This window comes from Cheilinus undulatus, linkage group 14 (genome assembly GCF_018320785.1).
Source record: "Cheilinus undulatus linkage group 14, ASM1832078v1, whole genome shotgun sequence".
Lineage (NCBI taxonomy): Eukaryota > Metazoa > Chordata > Actinopteri > Labriformes > Labridae > Cheilinus > Cheilinus undulatus.
The window spans coordinates 33949844-33971538 of record NC_054878.1 but is presented as its reverse complement, the minus strand read 5'-3'; the positions used below and the strand labels follow the sequence as shown (position 1 = coordinate 33971538).

Genomic DNA, 21695 nt, shown 5'->3' with positions numbered 1-21695 from the left:
AATCTCAGGTGCATTGGGACTTAAAAAATCATTTTAAACTAGTCTGGCGCTTGTGTATTTCTTGTAGAAAATTGCTTAAAGCCAGAATCGAATTCTCTTACGGGGACTCTATGTCCTTGTCTGCCGCCTGCAGCCATATTGTGTGTTTGTGCACTTTGTGTGTTTACTGTGTGTTTGGCTAACATGGATTGTCTGCCTTGACACTGATAAATGACGTTGCACTTTGAGTAGCGGCTCACAGAGATTCAATCCCTCCCGGCTGTCTTTGCTCATTGCTCTCTCCTATTATTTATCTGTAAAGAAGAGAGGTGGAGGGCCGGCTCCTGTCTGTCACAAAACAATCAATCTGCACTGAGACCCAATCCTGTCACCCACCTGCAACTTCTACTCCCTCTCCTTATTTCCTCATACTTCGGACATGTTGATTCTCCACTGTTGCACAATACCACTCCCAATAATTTAGCAGATAAAGGACTCGCTGATAAATGTCTGACTGTCTATTGCTTCAGTATCTGTGTGCAGGGTTACATACAGAGATGACTGTATCGTACAAATTTTCATTCAAACATCCTGCAGCTTCTGGCAGTTTTACAGGCAGTCTGAAAACTTTTGGTTTAAAAGCTTCCATTCATCTATCTACACATCCATCTTCTTCCACTTGTCCAGGGCCGGGTCACAGCGGTAGCAGGTTGAACAAGTTGACACTTTACAACTCCTTTTGGAGGATCCAGAGGCCAGACAGGATATATAATCTTTCAAGTGCATTCAGGGTCTTCCCCGAGGTCCCCTCCTATGGAATGAGATTTGTGTCAAAAAGATTCAAATAACTTTTTCAGTATCAAACAAAAATTAGCATTTGAACACAAAAAAATGTGGTCCAAGAAAAAAAATGTTCACATCAAGAGAACAAATTTGAAATAGCAACCAAATTATTAGTCTTTGAATTTTTAACATCTTTTTGTTTACAGTTCCCGTGTTTCTCTCAGTGATCAGACTTTTGCTCTTGCGTCTTGGTTTTGCGTTTGCGCTGCCTGATCCTTTGTTTGCGTTTCTTGACTTTTTGATGATGACTGAGGCATAGTTTACGTCCAAAGCGAAGGCGACACCTGAAGTGGCTGGAAAAATGATAAAATATGTATGTGTATGAAACAAAACAACATCTATTACTGCACTGACAAATAAACCTGTTTAATCAATAGGGATACACCCCAGAAGGGCCGCCCACATGGGAAATTTGTGTCAGAACTGAGAGCAAAAAGTCAAGAAATGCAAACAAAGGATCAGGCAGCGCAAACGCAAAACCAAGAAGCGAGAGCAAAAGTCTGATCACTGAGAGAAACACGGGAACTGTAAACAAAAAGATGTTAAAAATTCAAAGACTAATAATTTGGTTGCTTTTTCAAATTTGTTCTCTTGATGTGAACATTTTTTGCACAGATCACATTTTTTTGGTCTCATAAGCTAATTTTTGTTTGATACTGAATACTGATACTGATACTGAGTTTAAGCTGTTGCATTCTAACTCAGGCATGTGCAGCTCTAACAACACACTCGTGCTTTCTCTCTGTGAAAACATGTCATAAGGCATTCTCGTCCAAATGGGAACAAGACAATAAAACACTGGGGTTAATTAAAATCTCAGTGAGACTTTAATTACAGCTATTCTGTTAATTTACAGGTCTGCTTAATGCAGTGTTGTGACAGTATGCGTCACATGCAGGCTAACTAATTCCATAGTCCTTGGCTAAATTAAATTAAACTGGCGAGAAAGGAATGCTAATCTGGGAACATGAATAGCACTGTTGTGTTAAACTTCAAAGACATTATTGTGTTACATTTCCACCAGTATTTTAATTAACTGGGTCAAGGACCACATCTCCACTCCATTGTGCCACTTTGAAAGGGGCTGTTACGCATAAACAATCAGTTCTGCCTGCTAGTCCCTAGTGTTATCTGATTGCAGTCACCTGGTTTAAAAAAAAAACGAATTTTTACTTTATTTTCAGACATTTTTCACACCCAGCCAGGGGCAGTGAAAAAGGGGACAAATGATGTGGCAGCTATCATTATATGAGGGGAAATGCTTCCGTCATTATTCAGGATGACTCTGCAGGGGCTCCTACATGCACAAGTGGATCCCTTTAAAAAGCCAGATGCTGCTTTTCTGACTGGTTTTGCAACCAGAGGGTCAAAGGAAGGGGAGTGAGGAGAAAGAGGAGAGAGATCAGCGGGGAACGAAACAAGAGGCTGTTTGTAAAGGTATCAGATAGAGATAAACATGCAAGCTGTACACAGGCAGGCAGCTGCATCTAATCCCCGAAGAGAGAGTGAAAAGAGGAGGGAAAAAGAGAGCATGACAAGAAGGGAAAATGGATTCGAGGGGGGTTAAAAGAGAGCGACTGCCCACTTCACTGGCAGCTCTTTCCCTCTGATCTGCCATCCACTGGCTCATGTTCTGGGCAGCCTTTCACAGAGACCAGTGTGCCAACCTGCTTTTTGTTCTGCATCTGCGCCCTTTCACACTCAGTTATGCCTGCAGCTGATGTATTTAAACCTATGTGAGTACACATGTTGGAAATTTATGCCAGGCCTTTTCAATTCCAGCTATTAGATAATTTCATGTAAAAAAAAATCTTAAGTGAGACAAACTGATATGAGACTTTGAAGTATTTAATACAGTTATCTATTGCTGTTAAAACCTCAGCTTGCACCTTTTAGTGATAAACTTTTCATTGAGTTTCACTGACGGAGCAGACATGCACACATTACGCTGTATAAAAGTATATTCCCCCTTCCTGATTTCTTATTTTTTATATATTTATCAGACTTAAATGTTTCAGATCATCTCAACTGTAACCTCACCTAAAACAAATCCAACCGTTGTGGTTTCCTGGGAGTGGTGCTAAAGAAAGACAAACATGTCTACTGTGGAGGTTTCTGTTCTGTTCCCTTCTCTTCGATGGCTCTTCTTCCAGTTGAAGTTACATTCAATGCTGCTGCTAAGTAGCCAGGATGCTCCGGGCAAGTACTATCAGCTTCAGGGAAGTGAGATAGAGCTCTTGCAGTCTGCCCCTACAAGCCAAGCCTTTCTGACTGACATGACCAATAAGCGGTAAAAACTGGCTACATTCTCTAAATTTTGCTGAAAATTTCAGGCTAGGCCACCTGTGTGGATGCAAATGTTAGATTTTGGTCACTCTGACTGTTCTGCCAGCCCTGTAGTAGCATTTCAATGTAAACTAAAGGTGAGCTGATGTGATAACGAAGCAGGAAATATTCAGAGAAATTAGTTATAAGCAGGCAGGAAGGGGTCATGAATTTTATATGACATGTCCAGTTCATTCAGCGTAGGTTTACAAGATAAACAGGTTATCTTAGTAGATGCTTAGATACCTGTAGGCACTTACCTGGTTAATTTTCTCAGCATGAATTAACACTGCGGAACTGACAAGGGTCCAGGACCATCTCCTCTGTTTTCTTGACGTCTATAACAAGATGGTTATCATCAAACAAATCACTGTACCTCATTAAATCACGGTCGGCAGGCTGAGTATGTTCTTTACCACTCCTTCATTGCTTTGGTGAATTGTATAGCCTTAGTATAAAGGCAAAGGCGGTCAGCCTCAGCCTCTGTTACTTGGTCTGCTACTTCAAAATCATTATTTCTGTGTCATGACCTTTCTCTTGAGAATGCCCCCCTCCAGTCCTGCAGGGAGTCTCCCTCTGTGAGGTGCATATTTGAACAGGCGAGGGACAATTTCAGGGGCATCCTGTCCTGAAATTTCCACACATTTTCAAAAGTGCATGTGTGAAAAGGCTACAGTTTTTATTCTTATAATTCTCTTTTGTCTTTGACCAAAAATGTGCTTTTCCTCAAATTACGAGTCATTCATGTGAAAGCTGAATGTCCTCTTTGCTTCATTTTCTTCATATATCTGGCACTCCAACTGACAAAACTACACGGACAAATGCAGCTGCAGCAACTTTCCGGTGCTTAATCATTATAAACATTCTCCACCATTATTTCTCATATAACTAAATCCCCTGGGTCTTTCTTCCTACTCTCCATCTGTCCCTGCCAGTGGGTAAAAGACTGATAATTGCTTTTTTTTCAGTTTTGCTTTCTCTTAACAGAATTAAATGCACAGGCAGTCACTGATGTGCCATTGCCTGTAGGGTTCAGGAGCTCATTTTCTAATTTCTTAAATATATTTGGATATAAATGAGAAATTAACTTTTTTCCCCCCTTCACTTCTTAATAACATACATTCTGCTGATATGACTTACTCCAGTCTTACTGCTGTGTGATGTGAGCGCTGGCTGGTTATTGATATGAGCTGTGAGCAGGTACAGTGGCCGGGTTAATGAGGGTCAGAGCAGCTGCTGGCTGTCAGAAATACAAAAGCAGGGAGGATCCGGTACATATTAGCACAGTTAATTGTGGCTGTAATGCTACATAGCCGAGGGCTGCCCTCATCTTGTTAGAGACATGAACCTAATCAATGGCCCTGTCTCTGAGACCATCTCATGAGCACTGGACCGGCATCAATATTAACGCAACACTAAACTCAGGTGAGTTTAGGATTCTGCTGTGGAGTTAAAGCTGACAAGAGAATTTCTACAAAGTTATGTCAATTAAATAAAAATATGTAGGGTAAAAAATTGACTGCATAAATATTCACCTCCTTTGAAGTGACTGACCTAATTCAACAGAGGTCCAGTCAGATGGTGCTAGTAGTCTCACAATTAGTGAAATGGGGATCACCTGAGTGCAGTGAATTTGCCTAAAGTGGTTGACACCTGAGTCTGGAAGGTCCAGTCACTGGTTATCAGTATTCCTGGCTACCATTACACCTTGAAGACAAAAGAATATTTCAAGCAACTCAGAGAAAAAGTGGGATGGATACAAAAAAAATTCAAGGCACTGAGCATTACCCATAGTTCAGTTAAATCCGTCATCAAGAAATGGAAGGAATGTGGTACATGTGTAAATATGCCTAGATCAGGCCGTCCTCACAAACTGAATGACCGTGCAAGAAGAAGACTAGTGAGAGAGTCCACCAAGACACCTATGACTACTCAGCTGTGATGGGAGAGACTCTGCATACAACAACTGTTGCCCGGGTTCTTCACCAGTCAAAACTGTGTGAGAGTTGCAAAGAGAAAGCCACTGTTAAAGAACTCCTTAAATCTCCACTAGAGTTCACCAGAAGGCATGTGGGAGACTCCATGGTCAAGTGGAAGAAAATTTTTTTGTCTGATGAGACCAAAATGGGGCTTTTTGGCCACCAGTCAAGACGGCAGACACCAAACACTGCACATCACCACAAACACACCATCCCCACTGTCAAGCACAGTGGTGGCAGCATCATGCTGTGGGGATGCTTGTTGGCAGCCAGCCCTGGATGGTTTGTAAAGGTAGTGGGTATGTGGCAAAATATAGGAGAATCCTGGATTCTTAATCAGTCTGTAAGAGAACTTTGGCTTAGGAGATTTATTTCCAAGCAAGACAATGACCTTAAGCAGACGCTGTGACAGCAGCAGTAATGTTATATAACACTGGCATTGGTTAACACTACTGTGACAACATTCAGTTAACAATAAACCCAAAATTTTAAGTCTCTAATTTGATTAATACAACAGGTATTACATCACTTCAAAAGAGTATCTCCAAGTAAATTTACAGAAAACTAGATGATATGCCACATTTTATTTGCAGTGTTATGAAATTAGCCGAGTTGACAGGGAGAGTTTTTCACAGTTTACCCCTCTTTATGTCACAATCATCCATTGTACAGAAAGCTTTTCTTCTGGTGATTCTCTGGTGATTTTCTACTGGTGATTCTCAGAAGATATAACTCCTGTCATGAGCTGAACTGACTGAAAAGATTCCTCCGTCGTGCTGAAAAGCAACAAACAAATCTAGACAAACAATTTAGACAGATTAGTCACGCACAGTGTGATTTGTACTGTTCTGAATATTTGTAACTTTTATGTTTTGGTGCTGTTTGTGCATGATTGAGTATTAAAGCACTGAAGAGCTGAATCAAATGCATTTTATGTAAGGTTGTTACTTGATGCATTCAGTCCAATGACTTATCATAAGATCGGACCAGCACACTGATTAGATACAGTTCCCTGATAGTTGTCATTTGCACATTTAAGATATTCCCAGTAATAAAAAAGATACTAGAATACAAAAAATTCATATTCAGGAGCACCCTTGCCTTCTAGTTTGAATTCATGAATCTTAATAGGAATAACGTTATGTGAAAGCATGTGAGGCTGTTATGAAGTGCTACACAGTCACACTGTGAGCTAGCTGCTGGATTAAATTAACTATTACCTCACCATATGAAGACACTGAGCTTTTCTCTCTCCTTCGAGGAATTGTGGGAAGGACTTGATGGTCAAACCATCGACCATGTGATTAATAGATGACTCCAGTGAGCCCCCGCAACCCTCCAACCACAATTCTCAACTATCTACTTGCTTTCTTAAAACTCCACATTTGGAGCAGTGCCAAACTAACCAGCAGTGTAAGACCACAGCACCACTGCTGCTTTTGGTGAGACTAAACCTGCCAATATTGTTCTGGCTCCATTATTAACGGTGAGCACATGTCATTCACTCAGACCATCAGTCATACAACTGAACAGGGAGACTCTCCTCCAGGCTATTGGCTTTTGGTTTTGTAAAATATTGCCTCCAAGTCAGTGATGTTGCTGCCTCTGGCAAAAGGACTGATGCCGGTGCTCTGTATGGGTCCGTTTTTAGACAGAAGCTAGGAACGCTTCCGTGCTGGGGACCTTGGGCAAGGCCTTCCTCTGTAGATTAACTTGATGGGTTCATTTTCTGGATGCCAGCTTTAAAAGATCCAATCACAATTTTTATTACAGGCTGTACAGAGCACAATTTGTGGTTGAGTTCTGGCCTCTTAAAGGGAGATTTATCAAATGAGAGTGCCACATGTGCACAACATCCACATCCTGACCTTGTTTTGTTGCTTAGTAGCAAAAAATGGACTTGCTCAACTGCAACCATTCAAAGATAAACTATGAAACAGTTGCTAAGTTACACTGTATCATATTCAATTTATCTTACAGGTGAAGATGACTTTAGGGTTGGGAAAATCCATAGAGCATTAATTATTTCTTTTAATGGCATGCTTTTTCCCTGTCAGCACATTTTGGTTGTGATGTAAAAGTGACGTAAAAGTCCACCACTGCTCCTTAATATCTCATTTCAGTGTTAAAGTCTCCCAGACAGCTCTGTGAAGAAGTCAAAAGTCACCTGCATCAGCAAAACACATCAAGAAAAACAAGTTAGATTCAATTTCAGGAGCAACACAGCTACAAAACAGCTTCTTCTTCCTCTTCTTAACTCTCTCTGTTGTTTTAAAAAAAGCAGAAGCGGTTGAAGTTACCTTGCAAACCAGATGGTTTGTGTCCATATTCAGGCAAGTCCAATCTACAACATTTGGGCCGGACCAACACTGTTCAGACCAGTCAGTTTTGTGCAACGGCTGCCTTCAGTGTGGTGATTAGCTCGGTTGTAGCTTTTACATAGCATCGGTTTTACAAAAACTGCATTACAATTCTATATCATATGAAGAATAAAAACAACACTGAAAGCTTTGCATGATGTGAAAAATGTTTTTGCTCTTCTGCCGACCTGCTTCGGCATTTGTGAGCGTTATGCAGGGGAAGGGGTTAGTGGTTCTGTGAGTGGTTGTGGCTGCTGCTAAGAGAAGAATTCACTTGGAAGTAGCCAGAGGGCCAGATTTGTCAGAGCTGGACATTTCTTTACCAAAACAAGGGCAGAGAGCAACATCCAAAGCTTTTCATGACAGAAAAAAGATGTTTTCGCTTTTCTCCTGGTCTGCTTTGGCATAGGTTTGCCGGTGTATCCAATGGCTGCTGCCACAGTAGCTGTTAGCTTGGATGTAGCTGTTAGAAAGTTGCAGTTTAATGGAAATTGACCATATTTTCTTTTTAAAACATTCAAAACAGAGAGTAGAGCCACACTGAGAGCTTGTCTTGGCAGAGAAGATGTTTTTGCACATCTCCCAACTGGCCTTGGCATCAATGTATTAGTGGAGGAGCTCCACCATTCACAACTACAGCAGCGGTATCCCATCTGCTCAAGAATAGAACATGCATAGAACGTCATTTTGTCTTGTCGCTCTGATTTGCCTGTCATGAATATGAAATTACCAATGTTTCTCCAATCACCTTCTGAGAATTTTTAAAAATGTCCCGCCTTTCTCAAACGCTTTGTATGGGAGCTTTCCCAGATGAATGTGAAATATATCTATACAAAACAGACTATCTGGCATTTCAGGTTAGGGTTGAAGACATTATCGATGTAAACAGATTTTAAGTTCATATGTAAGGAAACCACCTGCTACAAGTGTGCATTTAAGTGCTCTGCTAAGGCTCCATTACAGCATTTAATCCTGCATCTATATGAGCTTCACTGATGTACACGAGTTGTGATTTTGCACATTCAGCTATTTTCCTTTGTGATGGTGCACAAGTATGGGAGCATATGCCGGTCAACCTTGGTCCTGCACTGTTCTGGCATCCTGATGGCCATTGCCCAGGCCTGTGCCAGGCACAAGCCTCATCTCTTCAGGCATCCTCCAAGCTGATTTCTCCATACTGCACATTTTAGTTTGCATTTTTAATGTTGTATTTATTGTATCATTTCAAATGAGGGGATATTGGGTTGTTAATTTCTTTGTTGCTTTTCATTTTGCTTATATTTTGTCATCCTTTGTTTCATGTTTAACCACTATAGACTGAACCAACTATTACTGTTACTATTCTTAATTACACTAGAATGAACAAACTGAATGGTGCATGACTGCAGGTTAAAGGTAATAATGAAGGAAACTTAGAATTATGAGTGTGGGACTTTATGTTACTTTGTTCCCGATGACCCAAGTATGTACCTAACCATAACCCCAAACCCCCCCCTCAAACTATGACCTTATATATTTATTTCTAGTCTCCTTTTTCCTCTTATCTTAGTGTCAGAGTCTTTGCCTCAAGGGGCTTAGTGCTCTGCAGGTCCCCATTGTGCCCATTCATTCTGTAGAGCATTTATGAGGTTAGGGCCAGTCAAGTTCTTCCACACCAAACTCATTAACGTCTTTATAGTCCTTCCTTTTGCACTGGGGCACAGTCATGTTGGAATAGAAAAGGGCCTTCCCCAAACTGTTGCCACAAAGTTGGAGCATACCATTGCCCAGTATGCCTTGTTATGTTGAAGCATTGAGTTGGCTTTCACTGGTAATAAGGGGCCTTGCCCAAACCCTGACAACAATGCCATATCCCACTTCCACCAAACACAGCTGCCACAATGCAACAAGGCAGGTAACCTTCTCTCAGCATCCACCAAACCCCAGACTTGTCCATCTGACTTCTAAACAGAAACATGATATGTCACTCCATAGAACATGTTTCCACTGCTCCCCAGTCCAGTGTTGCTTTACACCTCTCTACCAAATGCTTGGCACTGAACTTGGTGATGTGAGGACTGGAAACCCATTCCATGAAGGTCCAAACACACAAACAGCTTTCATAACTTTCGTAGGCTGGCGTCGTGGGTTGGCATTCTGGAGTTTTATAGGTTGGCATTCTTAGCTTTCATAGGTTGGCTTCATGGGTTGGCATTCTTAACTTTGTGTGTTGGATTCAAGGGTTGGCATCCTCAACTTTTATTGGTTGGCTTACTGAACTTTCATGGGCAGGCTTTATTCTTTGCGGAATTAGTTACCAGTTACAAATGGAAAGCTGAAGACAGTCTGTTGCCATCCACTGAGGGAAGTCAGACAGGCAATGCTGTGAGTTTTTTATGCTATGTAAGAAATATCAGGCAATTAATTTTGTAAGGTATTTTCAGCATATCCCTTTTTTTGATTTGTGGTTTTTGTTCCATGTGGGATGCAGTTCTTGTGTGACAATATACAAAATCTCATGTTTTTACATCTTTATTTGCAGTTTCATCATGTCAACGTGGGTCAAGTTTACAGTAAATGACAGAAATCTATGACTGTCTTCACTGACATTGGTTTGACTTGTGTTTAGTTGAGTTTCTACACACTGGACAAGACTACTACAATCATTTATTTGCAATGTTTCAGTACTACCCTTCCTGAGGGAGAAGGAGGTGTTTTATAGAAACACTGTCATTTTTTCTGCTTTTTCCATGTTAAAAAGTGTACAAGTTTTTGATTGACACATTGCCCTCATGTGCACCTGCCCTATGAAATAGAAGGGTTTTTCAATTTAGAGAACCTTGCTCTAAAATATTCCCGAGTAACAGTATATCCTCAGCACGAAGATTTTCCTGACAGATAGGAAGATGGGGTCTCGGTAGGCGAGATGTGACATATAAAAGCATGTTGCAGAAATCTAAGATGATGGGAAAAAAGCAAAGGGGCTGACAATTTAATGACAGCTTTTGCTTTGAATGCTACATGTCAATTGATGTATTCAGTAAATGAAATAGCAAAAAATATACTGGTGAATAGAAAAGGGTGCAAAGCCTCTGCTTTTTCACATAGACAGCAACTGCACTAGTCACACACTGGTCATTGATAGAACTGTCATCACTTTGTCTACTTTCTAGTGGGGATTTTTTTCCTTTCTGTGTCACACATCAGCTCACTCAGACTTGACTTGGAAATTTTACAAGGGTCTGCCAGGAAAAAAATCAGACAAAGTCAAGGTGAATACTTTTGCAAGGTGCGTTTGCATATGCAGCTGGAAGTTCTCTGTTATTTTGTAGAAATATTGCTTTTACACATTGCGGTTGGTTAGAAAATGCACAGTGTAGCTCTGTCTCTTTCTTTGTCTGTCCCTCTTATTTCTGTCTGTCTCTCCTTCCTCTTTCTGCATTTCCTTCTTCTCATTTTTTCTGTCCCCCTCATTCTTCCCCGCATGTCCTTCATACCTTTGAAACCCCAAAACAGCTTCAGCAGATGGCTGTACAACATGAGTCTGGTTCTGGCCCATATCTGCCCAGTAAAAGGAAGTTTTTTTCTTGTCATTGAAACTTTGCCAAATGTTGCTTAGTGCTGAGCAGATTGTGGATTAATATTGGGTCTATCTTTATTGATAACATGCAGTTGAAACCAGAAGTTTACATTCGGCATAACCTGTTTTTTTCTCAGTGTGATATTAAATCAGACTACACTTTTCCTGTTTTAGGTCAGTCAGGATTACCAAAATTATTTCTATTTGCAAAATGCCAGAATAATGACAGACAGATTGTTTTTAGAATTTTTTTGTCCCTTTCTTCAAAGTCAAAAGTTTAAATACATTTTCTTAGTATTTGGTAGGATTGCTGTTAAACTGTATGACATTCAGATGATCCATTTGCACTCAAACTTGAACTTCCTGGCTGATGTCTTGTGATGGAATATTTTTACATAATGGTCTTTCCTCATGATTTTCTGAAGTGCACCACTCCCTCCTGGAGCTCCTCAGGCTTGTAAGTTGCCCCTTTTTCCTCCAAAAATTTGGTCTTTTTCCCTGTGTGCCTTTGCAAACAGTAATGTTGCAAATGGCTTTTTTATTTTGCTTTTTTAGTAATGGCTTCTTCCTCGCTGAGGGGCCTTCCAGCCCATGTCAGTACAGGACTCTTTTCATTGTGGGTAATGCCACTCTCTTACCAGCTTCAGCCAGACCTTCACTGGTCTTTTGTTTTTGTTCTACTGTTGATAAGCACATTTTGCACCAAAGCACTTTCATCTCTGGGAGACAGAACCCGTCTCCTTCCTGAGCGTTATGGTGGCTGGACATTCCCGTGGCATTTATACCTGCGTATAATTGTTTGAACAGATGAACGTGGCACCTTCAGGCACCTGGAAATTGTTTCCAAGAATGAACTAGACTTGTGGAGGTCCAAAATTCATTTCCTGATATCTTGGCTGATTTCTGTGGATATGGTGGGATAATTTTATGACCCAGAGTATATACCCAAACTTCCACAGCTGAAGACTCAAAAGAAAGAAAGAAGGAAAAGAAACTATGGTAGAGACTGGTTATTAGGAGAGATCCTGGCCCACCTACTGTTGTAAGGGTCCATGTCATGAGCCCATGAGCCCATGAGCCCATGTCAATAGGAGCTACAGTTGTCATGATTAGGATTTAGTTACAACACTTCTTCAGGGCATTTCTGATTGAAGATGAAGATTGAAGCAGCTCAAAGACAGCTGCAGCCTGCATCACTCCCCACTCAGAGTTCCCTGCCTTACTAATAACTCGTACTTTTTGGACCTTTGTCATCCAAGTAAGCTTGTGGCTGTCTTTTTTTTTTTCTTCTTGATAATTAGACAAGCTTCAGCTGTCATGATATGTTCACTTTATGAAAACATTGCGTCAGCTGTTGAAGTGGAAAACTGAGTTGAAATGACTAGTTTAGCTTTGATACTTGTGGTTTCCTCTGATGAAGCCAACAGAGCCAAACAGCTTTTCAGATACTCTGAGGGGGAAGAACACATAGCTGATAGCCGAAGCATCACAAAATAGTACCAAACACAGAGGCTTTCTGGGCAAAAAAATAAGACGCTTACTTTTCTTTTTTTTTTTTTTTTTTAATTCGTACGACAGAACCAACATTGTTATTTGGCCCATTTTTACCCAAAACTGGCTCAAATACAGGGAGCAGCTGTACTCATCTTCAACAGTGGATAGCCTAGCTTCTCCAAGCACTTCTTGTTTGAAGAGGAAACACTCATTGAAATCACTGGAGGCTATTGCCTCCACTATTGTCAAGTACCTTATACAAACCAACCTCAAAAATGCTGAAGTATCCCTTTAAGAATGGAGTTGATGCTTTAACTAATACTATAGTACCTGATTTGTATGTGTGAGTGAATAAAGCGATTGTAGAATAGCTATGCACCAGTCAAAAAGATGTAATATTAGAAGTAATATCATTATTAAACATAGTTCTGTAATATGCATCTCAAATGCTTCCCATTTCTATTGCCAAATGTAAGTCTTACTCAATCATATTCCTCTTTCTGCTTTCAATAAACCTCTCTTTTTATCTAAACAACTGTGGGCTTCTTACCGAGAGTGAGGATGACACAGCCAGAGCAGAACAGCCAGATTTTGTAAGAGCTTCTTCCCTCAGGCCATCAGACTTTTAAACTCTCAGTAACCCCACACTGGACTTTCTCTCTGGACTCTTTATACAACATTTTTCTGCAATCATTTTTTATGCAAGAGATGATTTTTGTCTTTTATTTAATCGATTTATAATACTCAGTGTATGTTTTTGCTATTGTGAGCCAATTGCAACAAAAGGTCATTCTAATGTGCTCTGTCTGGTGTTTAGAATGAATGGCAATAAAGTCTGTCATGTGTAAGCTGTCAGACGGTCCCCCCAGCCATACTTAACTGCATAAATATTCACCTCCTCCAAGTCAGTATTTAGTAGATGCACCTTTGGCTGCAATCACAGCACTGAATCTGTGTGGATAGGTCTCAATCAGGCGTGCACATCTCGACAAGGAAATTTTACTCTATCCTCTTTGAAAAACTGCTCAAGCTCTATCAGGTTGCACAGGGATCAGGCGTGAACAGCCCTTTTCAAGTCCAGTCACAAATCCTTTATTGGATTGAGGTCTGGGCTTTGACTCAGCCACTCCAGAACAGTCTCCTTCTTGTCCTTAAACCATTTTTTTGTGTAGCTTTTGCTGTTCTCTTTGGATCATTGTCTTTCTGGAAAATAAATATCTCTCTTGCAGACTGATTAGGATTGTCCTCCAGGATTTTCCTTTATTTAAACGCATTTATTTTACCCTCTCTTTTAACAAGCCTTCAGCCGGCTGCTGAGGAGCATCCCCACAGCATGATGCTGCCACCACTGTGCCACACAGTGGGGATGGTGTTTTTGTGGAGATTTAATGATTTATTTTCTCTTTGCCACTCTCCCATAAAGCTTTGACCGATAAAGACCCCAAGCAACAGTTGTTGTATGTCACTGATAAGTTTCACCCTCATCTGCTTTCATCCTTTGTCAAATTTTCCCTTTTGTCCCTTCATCTCTCTGCCCTTTCACCATCCCTACCCTCACTTCCTCCATCCAGCACCCTTATCCTAATCTCTTTGTCAAACTTTCTTTTTATTGCTCAGAGTAAAATATTCAAAACCCATTTTTGTATTGGTGTGGTCTTTGTTGGTGAAAGTGTGTTTTAAAGCACAGTCTCTCCTTCGTACTGACAGATAATTCATCCAAATCTCTCTTCACACTCACAGGCCTGCTGACAGATGAAAACTGGATCAAAGCAGATAAACAAAAAGGTAAAAAACAATCCTCAGATTTACTTTTTGTTAGCAAACCATCAAATCTCTCATATTCCCCATGGTAGTGTGGTGTCATATATAATAGATGAACATTGTTTCAGCTTTTGAAAATGTCTTCACAAAATCCATGAATAACTGCCTGTAAAAAAAAACTTCAACAACAACTGGAGAACGTGATTTCTCTCTGACATGAAACCACACACGCTTTACCTCCTACACTGGCTCTAACGACTTTAATATCCTCCGTGTGGAGATAAAATGACTGAAATGATGATTCAGAAAACTCCATGAAGGTTTTGTTAAGAGCAAAGTGAATAAAAAGCCATTTTTCATAAACCACAGAGAAAGTAAATTAGATCTCTCAGCAGGGAACAATCATCAGTCTTTTTCATGTATTTTATCAAAGAAAAGGAAGAAAAAAATAGAGTGGTTATTGTCAATTTAAGATCTTTTTTTAAAGGCTAATGGCAGGGATCCGGTAAAATGATAGAGGCCCTGCTCTAAACAACCGACTTAACAAACAAGCATATATAATTGGCTGTCTTTCATGGCTATAACATTTTGTTCCAGTGACACTGTTGCCAATCAGTTGTAGCCGTAAAAATCCCTGCAAGAGCTCTGGCATTGAAAATATATTTGGCAAAGTTTGACAGTCAGATTTGTGCCACTGATGAAAGCAAGTTGCATAAATGGTGCAGTAATTTAAGGGAACAAATGCACAGATTTAAGGTAGTAATTATACAAAATAGAAGAAAAATAATGCAGATTGTTAACTTTGAGGTAAAGAACAGGACGGATTTTTAAACTAGTTATAAAACAGACTCTGACAAATACTAATGCCTCTGTATGACATGAAAAAGCAAACAAGACTGTTAACCCCTCTATCCACTATTTCTATAGTGGGGTTTTTAAGGCCTAGAAGCAGGCATTGAAGAAACTGTAGGATAGATGTCAGTCAAGATGATTCACAGCAGAAAACAGCTTGTTTTTTTTACAGTAAATACAAGCAATAGAGCTGATGAAAGGAGGAGGAGTTTTGTCATAAAACATGACCCAGGCATAGCTGCAAAAAATCAGTAAAGAGAATTTCAAAAGGTCTTCTTTTGTCCACATGGTGCACCAAAATCAACACAATCTTGACAGCATTGTTCAGCCCTGTGTTGCCACAAAGTTGGAAGCACAGCATTATCCAACCTGTTCCAATATTGTGGCACAAAGCAAGGACTATTTCTTCCTTGTGTGGAGGAAATTGACTGGCTCACACAGATCCCTGACCTCAACCCCATCGAGCACCTTTGGGATAAACTGAACAGAGATTGCGGGCCAGACCGTCCTGTCCAGCATTAGTGCCTGACATCATAAATGCTCTACAGGAGTGGTTTTAAACTGTTTTTGCCCAGAGCGCAGCTAAACTCAACCCAAGATCTCAAGGCACACCATAGCCATACTAAAAAGCCCCTGTAAAACATGTTTCAGTAGCTTAAGTTGTGTAGATGTAGTCAGGACTGCCCACAGAATTGACCAGGCCCCTGAAAAACCCAGAGGATGGGCCCTTACTGATGATGTCAGTGCATGTGTTTTGGATCAGCAGCATTGGTGCTAGTGTCCTAGCTAACAGTTACCTCATTCAGCAGCTGACAAGTATGTGAAGCTATTATTGGGTTCTGATGTTCAAATGATTTATTCATGCTACTTTTAAACTCCTTTTCATAACTGTTTCCATCTATTATGCCACATTTGTTTCCACATTAAACCCACTTTTGCCACTTTTAGATAGTTTCCCCCCCCTTTAAACCTCTATGCACTCAATTAACCATCCATTTTTACAGTTTTTTGCCACTTTTCACAATTTTTCCTGCCCATTTTGCCACTTTTTCCTTGCTTAACCCATATTTGCTGCATTATTCCATTATTTTGTGACTTTTAACCCACTCTTTAACCATTTTTCACTAAGGATGTTCCCAGGCATCAATTTCCCCATTTGGCTAGGCATTCAAATTGCATTTATCAGACTAGTCTAGAGATAAAAAAAAAAAAAAAAAAAAAAAACACTTAGAAAACAGTCAAATTCATTACAGGGTTGCTGTGTTAGCACGTGTGATGTGAGCTTGATATACTCTGTACAGTGTGGCTACCCTTAGCAGCTAGCTCCACCAGCCTTTGTTCCTCTTTGCAGATTAATATCATGTGCCAGTGAAAGCTCTGAAAGGAAGGCATCAGCAATTCACTGAAACTACAGCGGCTTCTAGTGGCAGGAGGTTCATTACAGTTTTCTGTGTTTGAATAATATTAGGTAATTAGTTCAACGAACTTGTAATTTCTTGCGCCGGCTAATGTGATATACAAATGGAATCGTTAAACCGTGCATATCCCTATTTTTCACCACTCATTTTGCCACTTTTAGCCCATTTTTTCCAATTTTTACCTTTATTTTGCAATCATTTTTACCTTAAAGTTTTTACAGTTCCTTCTGTTTTATTCTCTGGTATCCTGGCATTTGTGCACATAATGGCTTAGTTATAAAATCTAATATTACTTTCCAAATGGTTTAGTTAATGTGCACATCCACATTGTTCACACCACCAGTAAAAAGGTGTTCTGTTTTAAGTAAATGGGTTTGTTTACATTTTGAAAAATGTTATGTTCTACTACAGCATAATAGATCAAATTCGTTGTTGTTGCTTTGTCACAGATCAACTTTACATGGATAATGATTTTCCATGGGCCCCTCAGTTGACTGGACCCCGGAAATCTTTCCCCCCTTTGGATACATTAATAACGGGTGGGTGTACGAATTCCCACCAAATTCACACCAAGACTTGCCTCAAGCTACACCAGTGTGCCTCACCATTTGAGAAACACTGCTCTGCAGAATGAATGGTCACAAATTCCCACAAAAACCCTACAGAATCTTGTGGAAAGTCTTTAAAGAAGAGTGGAGATGCTTATGGCTGCAAAAGGGGGGGCAACTCCATTTTAAAGTTCCTGAATTTGAATAAAATGTCATTATAGTCCCTGTTGGTCGTCAGGCATCTGGATATTTTTTTCCATATAGTGCAACTTAAATACAGAGGTTATAATATGACCTTTAAGCTCCTGTGAGAAGTTTTAGGCTGGTAATAAAATAACTTGGAATTAATATTAATGCGTCTTTATGGCATAAAAGGCAAAAAACCATCAACATGAGTATCGTCAATTATAGTTATTATTGAATAATGCATATAGCACTGCTGAGGGGTAGGGGACAGACAAAGGGTTTTGCAAAGCAGAGCTTGATTTCTTCTGTTTAAAAAACCTTTTTACACATGCACAGGACAAAATCAGCAGAACAATAACATTTAAAGACACATTTCTTCATGAGCTAGGGGCACCAAAATCAACACAAACCACAAGTTTCCTACTGGAGCATTAATAAGTGTTTTAAATGTTACTTTCAAGACAAAGCTATCGACTAGAAGAAAGTGGTTTTTCAGCTTCAGTTTTCTCCTTCTGTAGTGGCAGCCATTTAAGAATTAGCACATGGCTTCTTGGAAGAAATGTGCTTCATCTTGTGCCATTTTTCATCTCTCTCCAAAGGAATTAAGAAACACGGGCAGCTTGGATCCATGGCACCTAATACCTGCTTTCACCTGGCTCCAAGAAACATACAAATGCAGCTCAAGCCAGAGGGAGCATCATGGACTGGGGCGGTGGGAACAGAGGAGCCAAGCAGAGGGTGAGTCATTGTGGCTGTGGTGGTGAAAAGAGATAGGGAAGCCATGACAGTGAAGAGAGGCTCCGTGTCTGTAATGATGGAGGGATGAATAAGGGAGGGATGGATGCTATAGAGTCATTGCACCCCAGGCAGCGTAGGCAAAAGAATCATGGGGTCTGGATCAGTGAGACTGGCATGGAGCTAAAAATGTTCACAGCAGGCATAAACTCATTATTGGTGGCAGCCGGAGACGAGGCCGCGATGGAGCTGGCAGGCGGGGAGGCTTCAGCAGCTAAAGGTAAATTAAAGCTTGTGTCTCTCAGGTTGGAAAAATAGAAAAAAGACAGAATATGACTCACAGTGAACAACCAGAGCTGACGACTTGTCGCTGCTGCCTCGATCTCTCGAAGAAAATAAGTAATTTTCCTTCTTCCGTCTCTTTTTAATGCCAGTCCCTCATCCCAAGCAGGTTTGATAGCAGTCAGTAGATTTCTTCTTCCGTCTTATGTGTGTGACTTATGAGGAGAGATTGTCATCTGCAGGATGCTTCACATCCATGACACCGAGCCACAGATCACTCTCACTCTTCCTGACAGAGCTCTTGAAGAGCTTCTCAATACACTTGAGGCAAGATGCACAAAACTCTGTGTATGTTCACGACTCAAACTCGGAGTTTGCTCAAAGAGAAATACGCATACAGGTTCCTTTCAGGCTGCATGAAGGCCTAGTACGTCTTTATAAATCTCAATAATCCCGAAACTCAACAACCAAGTCCAATTTGTACGATTGTTTGGATGAGCAAACGTCTGCGACAGCATCTGTCATTACAGGTGTGTGTTATTCATGCTGCTATTTTTGGTTGCTGTACCACTGAATGAATCACATGTCTTATACATATCTGTCAACCAACACTCACCAGCCACTTTATTAGGTACACCTGTTCAATTGCTTGTTAACACAAACTGCTAATCAGCCAATCACATGGCAGCAACTCAATGCATTTATTTAGACGGGGTCAAGACGGCTTGCTGGAGTTCAAACTGAGCATCAGAATGGGGAAGAATAGGAGATTTAATCGACTCTGACTGTGACATGGTTGTTTGTGCCAGACAGGCTGGTCTGAGTAGTTTAGAAACGGCTGATCTACTGAGATTTTCATCTCTAGGGTTTACAGAGAATGATCCAGAAAGGGCAAACATCCAGTGAGCAGCAGTCGTGTGGATGACAACGCTTTGTTGATGTCAGAGGTCAGAGGAGAATGGGCAGACTGGTTTGGTGATAATAGAAAGGCAACAGTAACTCAAATAACCATTTGTTACAACCAAGATATGCAGAATACCATCTCTGAACACATAACATGTCAAACCTTGAAGCAGATGGGCGACAGCAGCAGGAGACCACACCGGGTGCCACTCCTGTCAGCTGAAAACTAAAATTGGACAAAAGAAGATTGGGAAATTGTTCCCTTGTCTGATGGGTCTTGATTTCAGTTGCAACATTCAAATAAGCGGGTCAGGATTTTGGCACTTTGGGCCCCTTAGTGCCAATGGAGCATTGTTTAAACGCCACAGCCTACCTGAGTATTGTTGCTGACCATGTCCATCCTGTTATGACCACAGTGTACCCATCTTCTGATGGCTACTCCCAGCAGGATAGTGCACCATGTCACTAAGCTTAAATCATCTCAAACAAGTTTCTTGAACAATATGATGCACTGCAGTTTTCATATGACAGAAAGTGCAATTTATATTTAACCTGAAATGTGTGTCAAAATGCAATTATTTTGGGCAGAGATGACATGCTCTACGCATCATGCAAACATTCAAGTGGTGATTTGTTTTGAGTAGTTTGCAAAAAATCCTGCTCTCTTATTTTATCATTAGATATTTTTTCAAAAATGGCCTAATCAAAACAATGTCCCAGGTTCTGCAGAAGTGTTCAATGTGACAAAAACTTGCAGTTTAAATGAATATCTCTGTTTTTCTGCATTTGTCAGTTGGTGTAATCGTGATGTTATGAAGAGATAGAGAATTAAAATGCCTGCTGCTGTAACTCCATGCACCAGTGGTGGTCAGTGGTAGCTGCTACTGTCCTCAGCTTTTTAGCTCTAAAGCCCTCCACACTGGCTATGTGACTGAAAGCTATGAATTCCACAGGCAAGGTTGCACTGATGTCAGCACAGTAACATCCTGGGAGGAATAATAACACGCTCAGCAAACAGGCTGATGCTTAGATGTGCAGACATTATTTTTCCCCTCTGTAAAAGAAGAAAAAAACTTTATCTATAACCAAGAAGAGTAGGTCTAATCTTGCAAAGCTCCTACCCAAATAACAGAGGCCAATGCTGCAAATACTCACAATGCTCCAAGCCCAAACAGGCCTGGGCCAGATATGTCATCATGTTGTAATACATCACGGTGTACAAGATAAGGCAAGTTGTTTTAATTATTAAGTAGCATGATAAAACCATTTGAACTCCATCCCCCTCCACTTTTTGATATGAGTGACAAATCAGTCACTACCACTGCATGTCTTGTAGCAAACTACAGTTTTAGTGCACTAGAATGGAAGCTTTAATTTGTCAGCCAATCAACTTCTTAAATAGAGATCTAACTCTTCAGCAAAGTGCAGACTTCATAAGATGACAGGATGTCTGCAGGTCCAGACAAAGTCGTCAATCGAGCTATTTGAAGATGTAACACTTTCTTGCACACCTACTTCATTAATCCCCTCAATTTTCATCTTTAGTTTGTATTTTTCTTTAATTAGTGATAATATAAAAAGACATATCTTTGTTATTGACACTTTAATAGATTCCTTTGAAACTGTTTTCCCTTTTGTTGTTTTGTTCTGCCTGAGCCTTTCCTGATTTAATTATTGTTTTTTCATAATGCTCATTGTTTTCATGAGACATTCTTTAGTTAACTGCATAATTCCCCAATTCTTTTGTCACTCTACTAATTTGCAATTTGAAAATTAGTTGTCACCCTTTTAATTACATCTGCATTGCAGATAAGTCTCTTTTTGTCTCTCGTTATGCCTCAGTGCCGGTGACAGAAGAGGCCAGAGACGCCATAGTCTTGGGTCCGTCGGTCAGTCTGGGCCATTCTTGTGAACGTCTCAGGAAAGCTTTGACAAATTTTCTTCAAATTTTGAACAAATGTACAACCTGGCTCAAGGATGAACTGATTTGATTTTGGTATAGGTCAAAGGTCAGAGTCATCGGGCCTCATGTTCACCACTTGCTTTTCAGGCCATTCTTGTTACCATCTGGCAGCACCTGCCAGTTCCAGTTGAACTTGAAGCACTTTGTGGCACTTACTGATGTTGTTTCTTCTTGTCTAGATCTTTGCTTGTGTTGTTCTTTCTCTTGAATGTACGTCGCTTTGGATAAAAGTGTCTGCTAAAGGACATTGTAACACTGTAACATCTGCATTTTACATTTCATTCTGGGTGATGCAGTTTGCCTTGTCTGCCCCGACAGTGCATGCCGTCACCCACTGGATCTGCTTCTAGAGCGATACTCAGCCCTGAGCAGCTGAAGATGACTTAGCATAAGATAGCAGAAAACTACAAGTTTGCATGAGAGTATCATATTCACAGAGACTACTTGAAGTTGATTGAGGAAGTTGATGAAGTTTGTTTCCTGTTCACTTTGATGTTGTACTGTGTTG

General features: G+C 40.4%; 1 long non-coding RNA gene across 1 annotated transcript in view; it reads left to right on the top strand.

Moving 5' to 3' along the window:
* LOC121521635 overlaps positions 1–21695 on the top strand; it is an 84700-nt gene that overhangs the window by 48463 nt on the left and 14542 nt on the right. Inside the window, exons 3-4 of the long non-coding RNA XR_005992869.1 lie at positions 14280–14324; positions 17904–18042. This is a non-coding gene — a long non-coding RNA (uncharacterized LOC121521635). The remainder of the gene's footprint in view (positions 1–14279; positions 14325–17903; positions 18043–21695) is intronic.